This window comes from Salvelinus fontinalis, chromosome 40 (genome assembly GCF_029448725.1).
Source record: "Salvelinus fontinalis isolate EN_2023a chromosome 40, ASM2944872v1, whole genome shotgun sequence".
Lineage (NCBI taxonomy): Eukaryota > Metazoa > Chordata > Actinopteri > Salmoniformes > Salmonidae > Salvelinus > Salvelinus fontinalis.
Window position 1 is genome coordinate 12960805 of NC_074704.1, and position 6000 is coordinate 12966804.

Below are 6000 nucleotides of genomic sequence, written 5' to 3' on the forward strand. Positions count from 1 at the left end.
ATACATTTAAACTCCGTTTTCACAATTCCTGACATTTAATCTTCGTAAAAATTCCCTGTCTTAGGTCAGTTAGGATCACCACATTATTGTAAGAATGTGAAATGTCAGAATAATAGTAGAGAGAATTATTTATTTCTGCTTTTATTTCTTTCATCACATTCCCAGTGGGTCAGAAGTTTGCATACACTCAATTAGTATTTGGTAGCATTGCATTTAAATGGTTTAATTTGGGTCAAATGTTCCGGGTAGCCTTCCACAAGCTACCCACAATAAGTTGGGTGAATTTTGGCCCATTCCTCCTGACAGAGCTGGTGGAACTGAGTAGGGTTGTAGGTCTCCTTGCTCGCGCACGCTTTTTCAGTTCTGCCCACAATTTTTCTATAGGATTGAGGTCAGGACTCTGTGATGGCCAATCCAATACCTTGACTTTGTTGTGCTTAAGCCATTTTGCCACCACTTTGGAAGTATGCTTGGGCTCATTGTCCATTTGAGATACCCATTTGCGACCAAGCTTTAACTTCCTGACTGATGTCTTGAGATGTTGCTTCAATATATCCACATTATTTTTTATTTATTTTTTCTCCCTCATGATGCCATCTATTTTGTGAAGTGCACCAGTCCCTCCTGCAGCAAAGCACCTCCACGACATGATGCTGCCACCCCCGTGCTTCACAATTGGGATGGTGTTCTTCACCTTGCAAGCATCCCCCTTTCTCCTCCAAACATAACGATGGTAATTATGGCCAAACAGTTCTATTTCTGTTTCATCAGACCAGAGGACATTTCTCCAAAAAGTACGATCTTTGTCCCCATGTGCAGTTGCAAACCGTAGTCTGGCTTTTTTATGGCGGTTTTGGAGCAGTGGCTTCTTCCTTGCTGAGCGGCCTTTCAGGTTATGTCGATAGGGGACTCGTTCTACTGTGGATATAGATACTTTTGTCTTTGTTTATCCAGCATCTTCACAACGTCCTTTGCTGTCGTTCTGGGATTGATTTGCACTTTTCGCACCAAAGTACGTTCATCTCTAGGAGACAGAACCGCTCCTTCCTGAGCGGTATGACGGCTGCGTGGTCCCATGGGGTTTATACTTGCGTACTATTGTTTGTACAGATGAACGTAGTACCTTCAGGCGTTTGGAAATTGCTGAATGAACCAGACTTGTGGAGGTCTACACTTTTTTTTCAGAGGTCTTGGCTGATTTCTTTTGATTTTTGCCATGATGTCAAGCAAAGAGGCACTGAGTTTGAAGGTAGGCATTGAAATACATCCACAGGTACACCTCCAATTGACTCAAATGATGTCAGTTAGCCTATCAGAAGCTTCTAAAGCCATGACATAATTTTCTGGAATTTTCCAAGCTGTTTAAAGGCACAGTCAACTTAGTGTATGTAAACTTCTGACCCTCTGGAATTGTGATACAGTGAATTATAAGTGAAATAATCTGTCTGCAAACAACTGTTGGAAAAATGACTTGTGTCATGCACAAAGTAGATGTCCTAACCGACATGCAAAAACTATAGTTTGTTTAACAAGAAATTTGTGGAATGGTTAAAAAACTAGTTTTAATTTCTCCAACCTAAGTGTATGTAAACTTTCGACTTTAATTATGAAAATGTATAAATACCATTCCACCCATGAGGGCACTACAGGGCGATTTGGTAATTTGACTGCAGGAAAGGCTACACACAATGGGCACCCTCCACGCTGACTACATTGCAGATGAATGCCAGATCTCAGCCTGGATTGATGTTCAGGATAGTTCACCCAAATTGCAAAATGACACAGGTTTCCATACCCAGTAAGCAGTCTATGGACAAGATATGACAGCAATGTATGCTTGGGTTTAGTTTCCCTGGCACTGTTTCCAGATGCTAACGTTTCAGCATTTGTGACACAAAGTCATGGGGCCGATATTAGCATTTTTCACACATTTCCAAATAATTTGAAAGTATCAATAATGTATTGTGATGCTCAACAAAGTCCCTTATCGCTGAATTGAACATGATGCGTGAAAAATGCTAATGTCTGTGTCATGACAAGAATGGGATTTGTGCCACAAATGCTAAAACGTTTGCATTTGGAAACGATGCCAGCCAATGTTTCCTTTTGGCACTGAGCAAATTTCAGGTCTGCTGAGTGCAAACTTGAACATGATGAAAATTCAGTGCAACTTCCAGCGCACGTTTACTGTGAACAGGCTGTACCCGCTTTAAGTTACAATTTTACTGTGAACAGGCTGTACCCGCTTTAAGTTACAGTTTTACTGTGAACAGGCTGTACCCGCTTTCAGTTACAGTTTTACTGTGAACAGGCTGTACCCGCTTTAAGTTACAGTTTTACTGTGAACAGGCTGTACCCGCTTTAAGTTACAGTTTTACTGTGAACAGGCTGTACCCGCTTTAAGTTACAGTTTTACTGTGAACAGGCTGTACCCGCTTTAAGTTACAGTTTTACTGTGAACAGGCTGTACCCGCTTTAAGTTACAGTTTTACTGTGAACAGGCTGTACCCGCTTTAAGTTACAGTTTTACTGTGAACAGGCTGTGCCTGCTTTAAGTTACAGTTTTACTGTGAACAGGCTGTACCCGCTTTAAGTTACATTTTTACTGTGAACAGGCTGTACCCGCTTTAAGTTACAGTTTTACTGTGAACATGCTGTACCCGCTTTAAGTTACAGTTTTAACAGTGGCCAAGTAGACTACTGTGGCTATTTGATTATAATGTTGGCCTACCAGAGTGGCCTACCATCAAAAAACAATGGAGAAGATGCATCCCATAACATTTTAACATGGAAATAGCTGTTCTATCATTCAGCTTACAGTAGCAGCCAGTCAGAGGTGTTCAATGTATGACTACATTCCATGAGACGTTTGAAAAAAACATGCAGGGCTTGACATTAACCTGGATGTGACTGAAAATGTTATGTTGTTTGATGCAAGAAACCATTTTACCAACTAAAATGTATTACTATTCCCACACCAGTATTACAGAGAATCAGACAACGTATGCTACCCTCTGCCTATTAGCTACTTAACTTATTGAAGCCTGTCTCAAAATTAAACACTGCCTCTTTAAGACAAAAGAAAAGCTCTATACCTGACTCGCTTTTCAAAGACCTCTAGAAATGTACACGTTTTGTGCTCTTGTAGGAAGCAATCACTCCCCTATTGCTGACAGGAAATTATCTATAACTGGGATAATCACTCACTACGTAGCAAAGGATATGAGCAAAATGTGCACACTTGGCAACATAAAGCTCTCTTGAAAGTGGCTAATATTGTGTTCATTCGATCACAATTGCAACAGTCAAAGGAAACGTTGATAGTGGAAAACTCTAGAAAGTTGACTGAAGTAGTTCAATCTCGTGCTTCTCTCTGTGGGCTGATATTTCTTCAGTCCCGGGGAGCTGCGCAGCAGTCTACTGCACACCTGTGCAGCTTAGAGGGAATGTTGGTGACAGCCACCGACAGGGAAACTAATCCAAAGGATTGCTGTCATTCCTTGTCCATAGGCTGCTTATAGAATATGGAAACCAATGTGTTAATTTGTAATTTGGGAGAACTATCCCTTTAATATATCAGCTAACCACATCATATGGTATAGCAATATGTGGTTCTCATTAACGGCTGAACAGAACGTGACGAGAGGCGGGGAGTGTGTTGTGTTCCTCCGTCCAAGTTGATTTGCTAAGTGTAATCCAAATTGTTGTCATATTACCTTAGATGTGATCCTTGAAAATTTTCAATTTAACATTGAGCATTGAACAATGTCTTCCTCTACAGCAATGGTTCCCAAACTTTATATAGTTCCGTACCCCTTCAAACATTCAACCTCCAGCTGTGTACCCCCTCTAGCACCAGGGTCAGCACACACTCAAATGTTGTTTTTTGCCATCATTGTAAGCCTGCCACACACACAATATACAATACATTTATTAAACACAATAATGAGTGTGAGTTTTTGTCACAACCCGGCTCGTGGGAAGTGACAAAGAGATCTTATAGGACAAGGGCACAAATAATAATATAGCAATAATCAATAATTTTGCTCTTTATTTAACCATCTTATATACAAAACCTTATTGTTAATTGAAAATTGAATAACTCACCACAGGTTATTGAGAAGGGTATGCTTGAAAGGATGCACATAACTCTGCAATGTTGGGTTGTATTGGAGAGACTCTCAGTCTTAAATCATTTTCCACCCACAGTCTGTGCCTGTATTTAGTTTTCATGCTAGTGAGGGCCGAGAATCCACACTCACATAGGTACGTGGTTGCAAAGGGCATCAGTGTCTTAACAGCGTGATTTGCTAAGGCAGGATACTCTGAGCGCAGCCCAATCCAGAAATCTGGCAGTGGCTTCTGATTCAATTAAACTTTCACAGAACCGCTTGTTACAATTTCGATGAGGCTCTCTTGTTCAGATATCGGTAAGTGGACTGGAGGCAGGGCATGAAAGGGATAACGAATCCAGTTGTTTGCGTCATCTGTTTCGGGAAAGTACCTGCGTAATTGCGCACTCAACTCATTCAGGTGCTTCGGTATATCACATTTGACATTGTCTGTAAGCTTGAGTTCATTTGCACACTAAAAATGATACAATGATGGAATGACCTGTGTGTTGTCCTTGTTAATGCAGACAGAGAAGAGCTCCAACTTCTTAATCATAGCCTCAATTTTGTCCCGCACATTAAATATAGTTGCGGAGAGTCCCTGTAATCCTAGATTCAGATCATTCAGGTGAGAAAAAAACATCCCCCAGATAGGCCAGTCGTGTGAGAAACTCATCATTATGCAAGCGGTCAGACAAGTAAAAATAATGGTCAGTAAAGAAAAAGCTTGTCTCTCAATTTTAAAAAAAACGTGTCGATACTTTGCCCCTTGATAACCAGCGCACCTCTGTATGTTGTAAAAGCGTAACATGGTCGCTGCCCATACCATGGCATAATGCAGAAAATACAAGAGAGTTCAGGGGCCTTGCTTTAACAAAGTTAACCATTTTCACTGTAGTGTCCAAAGCGTCTTTCAAGCTGTCAGACATTCCCTTTGGCAGCAAGAGCCTCTCGGTGGATGCTGCAGTGAACCCAAGTGGCGTCGGGAGCAACTGCATACACACACGGTACCACTCCACTATGTCTCCCTGTCATGGCTTTTGCGCTGTCAGTAAAGATACCAACACGAGCAACCTGCTCTACAGGATCGGTGTCCCCCCCGCAGGACGGTTGCGCTAACGTGCGCTAATGTGATTAGTAACAAACAAAAAATCCCAGGACATAGACATATCTGATATGGGCAGGACTGTGCAATTTACAGAAGCTATTACAGTGAAATAATACTATGCAATAGTTTGAGGAGAATGCATAGGTATGAACTTTAAAATGTCTTAATAAACCAGTTAGGCACATTTGGGCAGACTTGATACAACATTTTGAACAGAAATGCAATGGTTCATTGGGTCAGTCTAAAACTGTGCACATACACTGCTGCCATCTAGTGGCCAAAATCTAAATTGCGCCTGGGCTTGAATAATACATTATGTCCTTTCTCTTGCATTTCAAAGATGATGGTACAGAAAAATAAAAAAACAAAAAAATAATGTATTATCTTTGACCAGATCTAATGTGTTGTATTTTCCTACATTAATTTAACACTTCCACAAACTTCAAAGTGTTTCCATTCAAATGCTATTCCGAATATGCATATCCTTGCTTCAGGTCCTGAGCTACAGGCAGTTAGATTTGGGTATGTCGTTTTAGCCGAAAATTTAACAAAGGGCGTACGTTTGGCTCCATATGGACTGTTGACATTGTTTTGCTTTTTTGCTGAACACTAGACGGTTACATTTTATTTTTGGCAGTGAAACTCAGGCGAGAAAAATGCCAAATGTATAGCCCCGTTGGAAAATATAAATGGACTGTTAGAAAATGTGAAGATTAAAAAATATATATATATATAATAATGATTTTTTTTAAAATTGATGATGTGAATCATGTTTTTATT